This window comes from Fundulus heteroclitus, chromosome 18 (assembly GCF_011125445.2).
Source record: "Fundulus heteroclitus isolate FHET01 chromosome 18, MU-UCD_Fhet_4.1, whole genome shotgun sequence".
Lineage (NCBI taxonomy): Eukaryota > Metazoa > Chordata > Actinopteri > Cyprinodontiformes > Fundulidae > Fundulus > Fundulus heteroclitus.
The window spans coordinates 39,147,350-39,161,124 of record NC_046378.1 but is presented as its reverse complement, the minus strand read 5'-3'; the positions used below and the strand labels follow the sequence as shown (position 1 = coordinate 39,161,124).

The 13,775-nt window shown below is 44.5% G+C and overlaps 3 non-coding genes and 1 pseudogene across 3 annotated transcripts; all 4 read left to right on the top strand.

Moving 5' to 3' along the window:
- Positions 1-510: 510 nt before the first annotated feature.
- LOC118566865 lies at positions 511-689 on the top strand (annotated as a pseudogene).
- Positions 690-1,713: 1,024 nt separating this feature from the next.
- LOC118566856 lies at positions 1,714-1,904 on the top strand. Its single transcript, XR_004933343.1, has one exon. It is a non-coding gene; the product is annotated as a U2 spliceosomal RNA (small nuclear RNA).
- A 2,938-nt stretch (positions 1,905-4,842) lies between these two features.
- On the top strand, positions 4,843-5,033 carry LOC118566851. The gene has a single exon (XR_004933338.1). It is a non-coding gene; the product is annotated as a U2 spliceosomal RNA (small nuclear RNA).
- Positions 5,034-6,057: 1,024 nt separating this feature from the next.
- LOC118566846 lies at positions 6,058-6,248 on the top strand. The gene has a single exon (XR_004933332.1). It is a non-coding gene; the product is annotated as a U2 spliceosomal RNA (small nuclear RNA).
- The last annotated feature ends 7,527 nt before the right edge of the window (positions 6,249-13,775 follow it).

Here is a 13,775-nt window from a genome sequence, read left to right as displayed (position 1 = left end):
TTGAGGAGATGTGGCTCACCCTCGCCACCATAAAAGACGCCATCTGGACCTCCAGAAACTTGCTGGTAAGCAGGCGCAGGCAGATTCCCCCCGAGGCTGTGATCCGAATGGCGGCAGCAAGAAGAACAACATCAAGAGCTGCAGGTGGCACGCCAAGGACACAGCCTCAAAGAAGCATCGTCTGCGCCTCCGTGAAGAGAGGAGTCGGCGTTTCACAGATGAGGGTCCCGGCAGCAGCGGCCTGGCTCTCCGGGAGAGGCAGGCGGGAAGGAGCAGTAGGGGGGGATCCCCTCTGAGCACCAGTACCGGAACCAGCACCGGTACAAACGCTGTTTGGAAGAACGGGATGGCTCAAAATTTAGGAGAGGGTCACCCCGGTCCTGCTCAATTTTAACATACAGATTTGCTGTTTACATCATGTTTCTTCTCTCCTTTTAATTTAATTTATTAAATGTAAAAAGAAAATTTCTGTATAATGGAGTGCCATGGTTTTAAATGTATTAAGTAACAATAAAATCTTGAAAAAGAAAAAAAAATCTGTTCTTATCAGTTTAATATCTGATACGTCCCCTACCCGGGGACCATATATTAAATTGATTTTTGGAACTGGGAGATGGAATAGGGGCTTGCTCCGTCCGCTCCATGCATCGGCCTGGTATTGCAGTACCTCCAGGAGCGGTGCACCTCCTCCATGCTTGTTCAGAGACAAATACTGTGTAGTTGTGGGCTCCTTCAGGCTTGTCGCAAGCGTTTAGCTCAGCTGCTGTGCTCAGGCTGCACAGTCCAGCTAACCAGCCTGTGCCTCCCGCTAAGCGCAGCTGCTCCATGCTAGGCGATGTTTGGAAACTGACGCTGGGTTAAAAATTATGCACAAACACGCGTAGTTACCACAAAAGCATTTACAAAGAAAAGCTGCTGCAGTTCCTTGACTTGATTCACAAACATACCTCATCATGCAAGATGTCCACCTCAGCGGACACATGGTCAAACTGAACGTGCTGTTTATTGGAAACATCTTTTGCTGAAATAAAACAAGGGTGTTATTGTCTCTACGTTAGCGTAGATAATTGTGCTTTTTCTACCTCCAAGGCTGGTCTTGAATAAGGATAAACGCACAGAGAAAGCGTCACGTCAGAGAGTTGTTTGGAAAACCAATCATGCCTTTCAAAGTGTTTGTTGTGCTTGCGTGGGCGTATTCATTTCCAGTCTGTGCAGGTGCGGAAGGAGTAAGAGCTGCAGTTGAGGCTACCGTCCACTAGAGGCCGCTGCAGCCCTTCTTTTCAACCTGCGCCGTCCAAGGCTTGTCTTAACCTTAGGACTTTCTTGACTTTTATGGGTTACGTAAAAAATAAAAAAAATAAAAAAATCCATCGTATGCCTATATATAAATGCTGTGTTCACATTTAAAGGCAGATATCTAGAAAAATGGCAATTTCTTTACTTGTTATCGCTTCTGAGCTCCCTATTGGACCAGAGCAGGAACAAGCAAAAAAATGCTTTACTTTTGCTGTCCTTTTCACCTGCAAGTGGCGTATTTGTGTTGATTTACTGCTGCAGAACAGCCTAAAATGTGGCCAATTGTCATTTCCCCTGGTTACCTTCTTTATTGTATGCTAAAAAAAAAAAAAGTCAACGTTTCCGTGCTGGTTATCCTACCCTGAGTTAAAAGGAGGTGCCTCTGAATGACCCGGTCTCCTCCACCCTTTTTCTGGTATCGCTTCTCGGCATTTTGGCTAAGATCAAGTGTAGTATCTGTTCTTATCAGTTTAATATCTGATACGTCCCCTACCCGGGGACCATATATTAAATTGATTTTTAGAACTGGGAGATGGAATAGGGGCTTGCTCCGTCCGCTCCATGCATCGGCCTGGTATTGCAGTACCTCCAGGAGCGGTGCACCTCCTCCATGCTTGTTCAGAGACAAATACTGTGTAGTTGTGGGCTCCTTCAGGCTTGTCGCAAGCGTTTAGCTCAGCTGCTGTGCTCAGGCTGCACAGTCCAGCTAACCAGCCTGTGCCTCCCGCTAAGCGCAGCTGCTCCATGCTAGGCGATGTTTGGAAAACTGACGCTGGGTTAAAAATTATGCACAAACACGCGTAGTTACCACAAAAGCATTTACAAAGAAAAGCTGCTGCAGTTCCTTGACTTGATTCACAAACATACCTCATCATGCAAGATGTCCACCTCAGCGGACACATGGTCAAACTGAACGTGCTGTTTATTGGAAACATCTTTTGCTGAAATAAAACAAGGGCGTTATTGTCTCTACGTTAGCGTAGATAATTGTGCTTTTTCTACCTCCAAGGCTGGTCTTGAATAAGGATAAACGCGCAGAGAAAGCGTCACGTCAGAGAGTTGTTTGGAAAACCAATCATGCCTTTCAAAGTGTTTGTTGTGCTTGCGTGGGCGTATTCATTTCCAGTCTGTGCAGGTGCGGAAGGAGTAAGAGCTGCAGTTGAGGCTACCGTCCACTAGAGGCCGCTGCAGCCCTTCTTTTCAACCTGCGCCGTCCGAGGCTTGTCTTAACCTTAGGACTTTCTTGACTTTTATGGGTTACGTAAAAAATAAAAAAAATAAAAAAATCCATCGTATGCCTATATATAAATGCTGTGTTCACATTTAAAGGCAGATATCTAGAAAAATGGCAATTTCTTTACTTGTTATCGCTTCTGAGCTCCCTATTGGACCAGAGCAGGAACAAGCAAAAAAATGCTTTACTTTTGCTGTCCTTTTCACCTGCAAGTGGCGTATTTGTGTTGATTTACTGCTGCAGAACAGCCTAAAATGTGGCCAATAGGGGGTTTTCAGCTGACGTCACGCTCACGTGACTACTCAGCGCGTCCGCCATATTGGGTGGCAGTCGTTTCGCACCGTTGACCTGCATTGTATGACGCCTTAGGCAGTATTGGAAGTGAACAATGGGGAAAACGTGTTTAATGGTTGGTTGCACGGCCCGTGGAGGTGGAGATCAACGCTCTTTCTATCGCCTACCAGCCGTAATAGTGAATCAGTGTGAAAAAAAAAAACAGCTGTCTGAACAACGCCGTCACCTATGGCTGACACGGATATCCAGGTCCGATTTGGACGGTGTTAAGCTGGAATACGCCAGAGTCTGCGGTGCTCACTTTGTCACAGGTAATTAACTGTTAAGTATTTAAAACATGTAAGAAGAATATATTAATAATAGGGCTTGGGCGTTATGACTTATTACTTTCCGCGGCTGTCATGTTGACTGCCTCCGCCGCCTCTACTGCCTATTACTACCGCATACTGTACTCCCTCTCTCAGCCGTGTTTTAATTTGATTAATTTCACCTTAACTTGATTTCAACCATGGTAAACCGTTGCTGTATTGTGGGCTGTAACAGCGCAACACATGATCGCCATGGGAAAAACATAGAAACAGATTAATTTTCCACCGCTTTCCTGCCTGGAGGCGCAACCACGGAGAACAACTGTTAGCGATAACAAAGAGTCGGCTCGCTTGGATCGCGGCTGTAAGTCGACCGAACATAACTTTCCACAGTATCCCGATGTCAATGAGAGTGTGTTCTAAACGTTTGAAACACATAGCAGCAAGTTAAAAGTACATTACATGCGCGAGTGGTTGTTAGCGCTAACGGTTAGCATGAGCCAGAGCCCGGCTGAGCGCAGCTTACCTTTGAACGAGTTACAGAGATAAAGAGATCGTCGGCTCGCTTGGATCGCGGCTGTAAGACCGAACATAACTTTCCACAGTATCCCGATGTCAATGAGAGTGTGTTCTAAACGTTTGAAACACATAGGAGCAAGTTAAAAGTACATTACATGCGCGAGTGGTTGTTAGCGCTAACGGTTAGCATGAGCCAGAGCCCGGCTGAGCGCAGCTTACCTTTGAACGAGTTACAGAGATAAAGAGATCGTCGGCTCGCTTGGATCGCGGCTGTAAGACCGAACATAACTTTCCACAGTATCCCGATGTCAATGAGAGTGTGTTCTAAACGTTTGAAACACATAGCAGCAAGTTAAAAGTACATTACATGCGCGAGTGGTTGTTAGCACTGGCGGTTAGCAGCTACTAAACTAGCATGGGCCAGAGCCCGTCTGAACGCAGCTTACCTTTAAACGAGTTGCTGTGTTCCCACTGTTTGCTGGCTTTATGATCTGCAGCTCCTACCGGCGCCAATACGGTAAATACAACTTAATTTTGCGCTGGTCATTGTTCTGCTTAAATAATTAAAGCCGCGAGCGGCGTCGATCGGCCTTGCAGCCAAGCGCCTTCGGGCGGTGCAACACATTTGCGTCGGATTGTTTACATTTTTACCATCTTATTAAAACTCACCCGTCCACGTATGATGGCGATTTCCTTGATGTACATAACCAGATGTAAACTGGTTGTGCGCCTCTAGATCCTTGTAAGCTCTCATTTCCTCAAGAGTGTGCAGAGGGTTTTCACTGAACACCAGGTAATGCACTATGTCGCCGTGCTCTACATTTGGCCAATCATCTGGATTACGGCTAAACAAGGCACCGTGGAGGGCATACGGGTCCATATGGTCGATCACGGAACATTTCCTCAGATATACGTCCTTATCTGGTCGCTCTAGCGTGCTGGCGTACTTATCCATTCGCGATACGATAATATGTGTAAGACAACTAGAGATAAGGAAGTGTGCCACCCAATATGGCGGACCGGAAGTTGGCCAGTGACGTCAGTGAAAACACCCTATTGTCATTTCCCCTGGTTACCTTCTTTATTGTATGCTAAAAAAAAAAAAAGTCAACGTTTCCGTGCTGGTTATCCTACCCTGAGTTAAAAGGAGGTGCCTCTGAATGACCCGGTCTCCTCCACCCTTTTTCTGGTATCGCTTCTCGGCCTTTTGGCTAAGATCAAGTGTAGTATCTGTTCTTATCAGTTTAATATCTGATACGTCCCCTACCCGGGGACCATATATTAAATTGATTTTTAGAACTGGGAGATGGAATAGGGGCTTGCTCCGTCCGCTCCATGCATCGGCCTGGTATTGCAGTACCTCCAGGAGCGGTGCACCTCCTCCATGCTTGTTCAGAGACAAATACTGTGTAGTTGTGGGCTCCTTCAGGCTTGTCGCAAGCGTTTAGCTCAGCTGCTTTGCTCAGGCTGCACAGTCCAGCTAACCAGCCTGTGCCTCCCGCTAAGCGCAGCTGCTCCATACTAGGCGATGTTTGGAAACTGACGCTGGGTTAAAAATTATGCACAAACACGCGTAGTTACCACAAAAGCATTTACAAAGAAAAGCTGCTGCAGTTCCTTGACTTGATTCACAAACATACCTCATCATGCAAGATGTCCACCTCAGCGGACACATGGTCAAACTGAACGTGCTGTTTATTGGAAACATCTTTTGCTGAAATAAAACAAGGGCGTTATTGTCTCTACGTTAGCGTAGATAATTGTGCTTTTTCTACCTCCAAGGCTGGTCTTGAATAAGGATAAACGCGCAGAGAAAGCGTCACGTCAGAGAGTTGTTTGGAAAACCAATCATGCCTTTCAAAGTGTTTGTTGTGCTTGCGTGGGCGTATTCATTTCCAGTCTGTGCAGGTGCGGAAGGAGTAAGAGCTGCAGTTGAGGCTACCGTCCACTAGAGGTCGCTGCAGCCCTTCTTTTCAACCTGCGCCGTCCGAGGCTTGTCTTAACCTTAGGACTTTCTTGACTTTTATGGGTTACGTAAAAAATAAAAAAAATAAAAAAATCCATCGTATGCCTATATATAAATGCTGTGTTCACATTTAAAGGCAGATATCTAGAAAAATGGCAATTTCTTTACTTGTTATCGCTTCTGAGCTCCCTATTGGACCAGAGCAGGAACAAGCAAAAAAATGCTTTACTTTTGCTGTCCTTTTCACCTGCAAGTGGCATATTTGTGTTGATTTACTGCTGCAGAACAGCCTAAAATGTGGCCAATTGTCATTTCCCCTGGTTACCTTCTTTATTGTATGCTAAAAAAAAAAAAAGTCAACGTTTCCATGCTGGTTATCCTACCCTGAGTTAAAAGGAGGTGCCTCTGAATGACCCGGTCTCCTCCACCCTTTTTCTGGTATCGCTTCTCGGCCTTTTGGCTAAGATCAAGTGTAGTATCTGTTCTTATCAGTTTAATATCTGATACGTCCCCTACCCGGGGACCATATATTAAATTGATTTTTGGAACTGGGAGATGGAATAGGGGCTTGCTCCGTCCGCTCCATGCATCGGCCTGGTATTGCAGTACCTCCAGGAGCGGTGCACCTCCTCCATGCTTGTTCAGAGACAAATACTGTGTAGTTGTGGGCTCCTTCAGGCTTGTCGCAAGCGTTTAGCTCAGCTGCTGTGCTCAGGCTGCACAGTCCAGCTAACCAGCCTGTGCCTCCCGCTAAGCGCAGCTGCTCCATGCTAGGCGATGTTTGGAAACTGACGCTGGGTTAAAAATTATGCACAAACACGCGTAGTTACCACAAAAGCATTTACAAAGAAAAGCTGCTGCAGTTCCTTGACTTGATTCACAAACATACCTCATCATGCAAGATGTCCACCTCAGCGGACACATGGTCAAACTGAACGTGCTGTTTATTGGAAACATCTTTTGCTGAAATAAAACAAGGGTGTTATTGTCTCTACGTTAGCGTAGATAATTGTGCTTTTTCTACCTCCAAGGCTGGTCTTGAATAAGGATAAACGCACAGAGAAAGCGTCACGTCAGAGAGTTGTTTGGAAAACCAATCATGCCTTTCAAAGTGTTTGTTGTGCTTGCGTGGGCGTATTCATTTCCAGTCTGTGCAGGTGCGGAAGGAGTAAGAGCTGCAGTTGAGGCTACCGTCCACTAGAGGCCGCTGCAGCCCTTCTTTTCAACCTGCGCCGTCCGAGGCTTGTCTTAACCTTAGGACTTTCTTGACTTTTATGGGTTACGTAAAAAATAAAAAAAATAAAAAAATCCATCGTATGCCTATATATAAATGCTGTGTTCACATTTAAAGGCAGATATCTAGAAAAATGGCAATTTCTTTACTTGTTATCGCTTCTGAGCTCCCTATTGGACCAGAGCAGGAACAAGCAAAAAAATGCTTTACTTTTGCTGTCCTTTTCACCTGCAAGTGGCGTATTTGTGTTGATTTACTGCTGCAGAACAGCATAAAATATGGCCAATGCGGTACCGCGCGCGAGCTATTTTTAGAAACAGCGGCAACGGGCAACAGCGACTCGAGGTACGCTGATCGGCCGCATATGAAGGATGTTTTCTTCAAGACTGCCAAGGAGAAATGTGTGTGCTTGGAACACCGGGGCGGTCGGCCTACACAACAGTTCAACCCGGAAAAAGTTACCAAATTCAAGTACATATGTAGCAAGCATTTTGTCGGAGGAAAGGGCACAACCGAGTAACATCCTGACCCAATTCCAGCGACATCAAGTCAAGGTAAGAGTATTTTGGTGGCCGACATGTTAATAAAGTAGCGCCTGCTACCATGACAGCATATAGGCTATCATGGTAGCAGGCGCTAACATGATAGCCTGCTACCAGGATAGCTTACTCAAAAACATTTCAAATGAGACAAACATTAAACATATACCCATTCCTGGACGGTGATTGCAAACAACAACAAAAAAAAAAACGGCCGACGCTGCCATGACCGCCGCGCAGGAAAAAAAAACAAAGCTTACCGTTCATCAACTCGGCCAGTTTTCCAGTCTTTTTAAGCCCTCGAACCTCAAGCCATCGTTTGAGCTGAAGGTTGGTGTGTTCTTCGACAGTGCGACCAGTAATCCGTGCGCCTGGGACATCGTCTTGGGAAAGTTTAACGGCTGTAAAGTCGGTCAGATCGCTGGTTCTGTTGCGCTTGTAATAGCTGGGTTATCCGTGCTTTCTCTCCTGTGTGCCCTACCTAAGCGGCAAAAGGGGCGTTGCTCTTGAGACGGTGACGTCACGTGCGCGGTACCGCATTGTCATTTCCCCTGGTTACCTTCTTTATTGTATGCTAAAAATAAAATAAAAATAAAGTCAACGTTTCCGTGCTGGTTATCCTACCCTGAGTTAAAAGGAGGTGCCTCTGAATGACCCGGTCTCCTCCACCCTTTTTCTGGTATCGCTTCTCGGCCTTTTGGCTAAGACAGCGATCGACTCCATTGGGAGGTGAAAAGTCTGCCTTTTGTGGCATTGCTTATTCACTTGTCAGGAGAGATTATTGATGCGAAGATCTCTTTACTTGAAGTAGTTTAGAGCTCTTCCATCCGTTCTTTTGTATTGTTTTGTTAAAATTGTTCCTTATCTAATTGTTAGTTATTGTAATTGTATTGTTAAGCTTGTGGTGCCTCTACCATGTCGGCTAGCCATGCCGGCATGCGGAGGCACCACAGCGTCCGTTTTTTATTTAAAGAAGAACAAGGTAAGTTGCTAACTATGTCAAGGCTTGATTTTTCTAGGAAATTGATCCAGCAGACCCTGAAGTTTACCCCAAATGATTTGAACTGTATCTTGACCCTACCCTTTAACAAAGGCTTTGATGTAAGTTTTTGCACAAATTTATTACTAAAGGAGTTCTGGACACGCTTTGAAAATGAAAAGCCCCAATTTTCGGCATTCAATGTTGAAAAACTGACTGACAACTCCTTAAAAACAGTTATTGTCAGGATGTTTAATGAAACGGTTCAAGCTGAAGATATCTGCATATGGCTGGGAAGATATTGCACTGTTAAAGGCCCGGCTATGAAGGTGAGAGATGTTGATGGCATTTGGAATTGTGCTTGGAGGATCCCCATCAAACAATGGGAAGATCCCCAGGGATTCCAAGGCCTTAAACACCTCCCACAAATGATAGTACTAGGGACAAATAGAGGCTACATACACTACCAGGGCCAGCCCAAGCTCTGCCGAAGGTGCGGGGAGCACGGGCACCTGGTAGAGGCATGCGACAAAATGTTTTGCGGAAAATGCAGAGAGGTCGGACATGTGTATGAACAGTGTGTGAACCAAAGAAAATGTAATCTGTGTGGAAAAGATGACCATTTGTTTCGAGACTGCCCAAAGTCTTTTGCAAACAAACTGAAGAATAAGGAAGGAACAGAACAAACACAAAATGCTAGAGTAATTGAAAGAGTTAACGAGTTAATTGAAGAAATGCGGCCAGAAAATTCAAATCTCCCTCCAAAACCTGTGATTGGAGGAGATGAACAAAAAGAGGAGGGGCTTGCACCACTCCCACAAACTGAAACAGCCAGGGAGGAGGACATGCAGGTAGAAGGTGGAGTAATATCAGAATGTGAGGAAACAGACATAGGGGAGAGTAATGAGGATGATCCTCTTCCTGATGCACAGCTTGCCAAAAGACCGGCATCAGAGTTGTCTCCTGACATGTCTGTTGTTTTAGAAAAGAGGGGAAGGCTGGGCAACCTCTCAGAGGGCTCATCTGAGGAGGAACCCAGAGTTTTCCCAACAGATTCACCAAATGAGGTCTCCTTTTTAAATATAGCGATCCAATCAACTCCAAAAGAAATCATGTTGAACAAAACACTGCAACAGAGGCCGACGCCTAGAAGGAGGAAGGGCGATGGAGCTCAACCCCTCCCTCTTTCACCATGTGAAGTGAAGCAAGAGCTTCATTCAGTAGAAATAACATAATGGTTAATAGGGTTTTTAACTGTCTCATACCTTTTAAAATGTTTAACCTGTCCCTTTTAACCATTGTCATGGCTCTCACCTTCTCAACCATCAATGTTAGAAGTGTGAAGTCAAGCATTAGAGCCCAGAGTGTTTTATCCTTTTTAAATACTGTAAAATCAGATGTGCTTTTAATCCAAGAATGCTCAATACCCTTTTTAAAAAATTATACCCAGTGGCAGGATATGTGGCCACAGACATCAGTCTGGAGTGGCTCAAATGAAAACAAAAAGGGCGAGACAAGGGCGGGCACTTTTAGCAAACTTGACTTTTTTAGGGCAGGATTTTAACCTCTAAAAGCTCATACCTTTCATGTTTGTCATTAAAACCATAAATATTTAAGAGGATCTGCAGCCCCACATGCTTGGGAAAACACCACTCGTTGTTGGAGGAGATTTTAATTGTATTTTAAACAGAAAAGACAGGAAAAGGACAAGACAAGATTTTAAATTAGATAAAACATCACTTTTACTTCAGAGCCTAGTTAGGGATTTTAAACTAGTGGACTGTTTTAAAGCAATGCATCCTAGAGAGGAGGGCTTCACCTGGGTCAGTGGTGATGGCTCGAAGGCCTCTCGGATAGACTATTTTTTTTACAAGGAACAGTTTACCAAAAGATGCTAGACTTACACCGGTGTTTTTTTCTGACCACTTGATGCTGTCCTGCACTCTGTCACTTTCTTCGGGTGTGACGACTGGGAGAGGTCTGTGGAAGCTCAACTGCTCCCTGTTGGAGGACCAGGTGTTGGTCCGCCAATACAGGGAGCAGTACTACGAGTGGCAGACCCTCCAAGACTTTTACGAAACACGTGCACTTTGGTGGGAGATGGTGAAGGGAAGGACCCAGACTTACTTTCAAACAGCAGGGAAAAAGAAAAAGACGAAAGGGGCATGAAGGGGCTGCAGAAACGGTTGCAACGGTATCACCTTTTAAACCAACAAGGTATGGACTTTAATGAAGAAATTAAGGAAATACAAAGGGAGATGAACCACATAGCATACAAGAAAAGCCAAGGTATTATAATTAGAAGTAGAGAGAGAGATTTAGAAGAAGGTGAAAAATGCACAAGATATTTTTTTAAGAAAATTTTAAATAAATCTGATTTTATGTCAGAGTTGAAAATGAGAAATGGCCTTTTAGCCAAAAACACACATGATATAATTCAAACTGTGGAGGAGTTTTATCAACACTTGTATAAAGAAAAAGAAGTGTGCACAGAGAACATTACAGAAACACTAAATGCTATTGAAGGAAAAGTCCAGGATGGTGCCCCCTTAATTCAAGATTTTACTATTTTAGAAATAGACCAAAGACTTAGAAGTTTTAAGAGAGGGAAGTCCCCAGGAAGGGATGGACTCCCCTTAGAATTTTATTTGACCTTTTGGGACATTTTAGCACCTGATTTACAAGCCGTTTTTACAGAGTTTAGTCGACTTGACCGACTTCCTGACAGTTTTAGAGGAGTGATAGTGACTCTCTTATCTAAAGGGAAAGACAAGACTGACCTGAAGAACTGGAGACCGATTACACTTTTAAACCTGGACTGTAAACTTTTTAGCAAACTTTTAGCAGCTCGTATGCGTCCTGTTCTAAAAGAAATGATACACCCAGATCAAGCATGTGGCATAAAAGGCAGGAAGATTACGGACAGCCTGGTACTCATCCGAGACACCATCTGCTTTGCGAGAGATATAAACCTTCGCCTAGTAGTGATGAATTTAGATTTTGAAAAAGCCTTTGATCGGGTCTCACACCAATACCTTTTCTGTGTGTTGAGAAAAATGGGGTTTCCTGAAAAGTTTATAGCTTGGGTGAGGTTGCTGTATCGCGACATTATGAGTGAGTTCATGATCAATCGGCATATGACAAAAGCAGTAAAAATAAATTGCGGTGTTCGTCAGGGTTGTCCCTTATCCGCCCTACTGTATGTGATTTGCATAGAACCATTGGCCCAGATCTTGAGAAGGGACCCATACATTAGGGGAGTAGGACTACCAGGAAGTGGGGGTCAGACTACCAAATGTATTTTCTATATGGACGATGTAAATATTTTATGTACAGATCTTTTATCGGTAAATAGGACTTTTGACGTAACGGACTGGTTTGGACTAGCCTCTGGCTCAAGATTAAAACAAAGAAAAAACAAAAATACAATTTTATGGACCGTGGGAGACAACTGAGAAAGCAGGACTCCAAACACAAGTGACAACAGAACAAAAGATACTGGGAGTCAAGTTTGACAGCCAAGGTGGGGGGGCAACAAACTGGACTGATTTGATGGGGAAAGTGACGCAACAGCTGGGATATTGGGGGCTTAGGAAATTGACTTTAGAAGGCAAGGTTTTAAGCATAAAAGCAGTGATTTTACCTTTGCTCTTATTGATCAGTTCTGTTTTTATCCCATCAAGGAGAATGATTTTAGAGCTGGAGCGGGCCATTTTTTACTTCTTGTGGGGCTCCAAATGGGAGAGAATAAGAAGAGAAGTAATGAAAAAGCCAAAGGAAAAAGGAGGAAAAGGAATGCCGGACCTCTACCTCTTCTTAGGAGCACGCTATATAAGTCTCCACCTGAAGCAAGCCATGGACATGTCTGAAAATACAAAGACGAACTCGATGAACAGATTTTGGAGAGGATCTTATCTTAGGAACCTTAAACTTTTAAAAATAGATCTAAGAACACATGTCTTTTAATATACCCCCAGCTTATAGTTTTATTAAGAAATTTTTAACACACTATAATCTGGAAAAAGAGGAACCAAGAGTTTTAATAAACCACCGTTTTATTGTCTGTTGTGCAGGAGCGGGAAGCAGTGGCTACAGTGCGCGGCCTCTCATTGGAGGAGGCCAAAACAGTTTGCCGCGCAACGTGAACCATCCCATTCTTCCAAACAGACTTCGTGACCTGTCCTGGATGGTGGCTCATGGGATCCTCCCAGTCAGGTCCGTCATGCACTCCCGGGGCATGTCAACATCACCAACGTGCCCCCGACCAGGTTGTGGTGTGCCTGAGTCGGTGAGGCACCTGCTCTGGGAGTGCAGTGCTGCTGTAGACCAGTGGGCAAAGGCCGACTCCTTGAAATTCCCGTACTTGCCAGCAAGGGAGGTCCTAACAGCACAACTAGTGCTATATGGGGTGAGCCAGCAGACAGAAATGACCAAAGAGAACTTTGCACAGATGTGGCTCACCCTTGCCGCCATCAAAGACGCCATATGGACCTCCAGAAACTTGCTAGCAAGAAAACACAAGTAGATTCCCCCTGTGGCTGTGATCCAGATGGCAGCAGCAACAAGAACGGCAATCGCAGCTGCAAACGGCAAGCCTAGGACAAAGCCACAAAGAAGCATCGCCTCTGTGCCCATTCGGATGAAGGAGCCAGAGCCACACGAACAAAGGTCAAAGCAGCAGCGGCCTGGCTCTCCGGGAGAGGCAGGTGGGCAGGAGCAAGAGGGTGGGGATCCCCCCTGAGTCCCAGGGCTGTTTGGAAGAATGGGATGAGTTTTTTTTGTTTGTTTGTTTGTTTTTTAAATTGTTAGTCATCCTACTTATGTAAAAAACACAAAAAAGGCATTTTAATCTATGTACTTCTTTTTACTAATGTTTGTCAAGTTTAAGCTATTTAATTGTTGCACCTGAAAATGTATACTGCTAAAAGAGGATTGTTTGTATACATTAAGACCATAGAAAATGGAAGAGTATGCTCACAGTACGACAAAATGTCAACTTGTTTGCCTGAAATGCTCTTTGTTTTCGGGCTGGCAAAATTCATCAAGTGATACGAGGACCTCGATTTATAAAATTCCTCGAGAGAAAATCATCTGCCTGGAGGCTTCGTTAGATTTATTTTATTTACATTATTATTCAGCACACTTTTTCCAAACTGACGGTTATTGGCGTTGCACAATGTGCTCACTTCAGACAATGAGCTGTTAACGCATGGATGCTAAGCGCTATTAGCAGCTATGAAGGGGGAAGGCGAGAGGCAAACAGAAGCACCAAGAAAGAGAGCACATGGCCACAAGTGTGGGCTAATATAAAATAGTGAATTTCAATGCTAGGAAAGAAAGACAAGAACAGGGGGCTCGTTTTGAATTCATACACTATATAGGCACAAATTAACCTGGATGAATGAG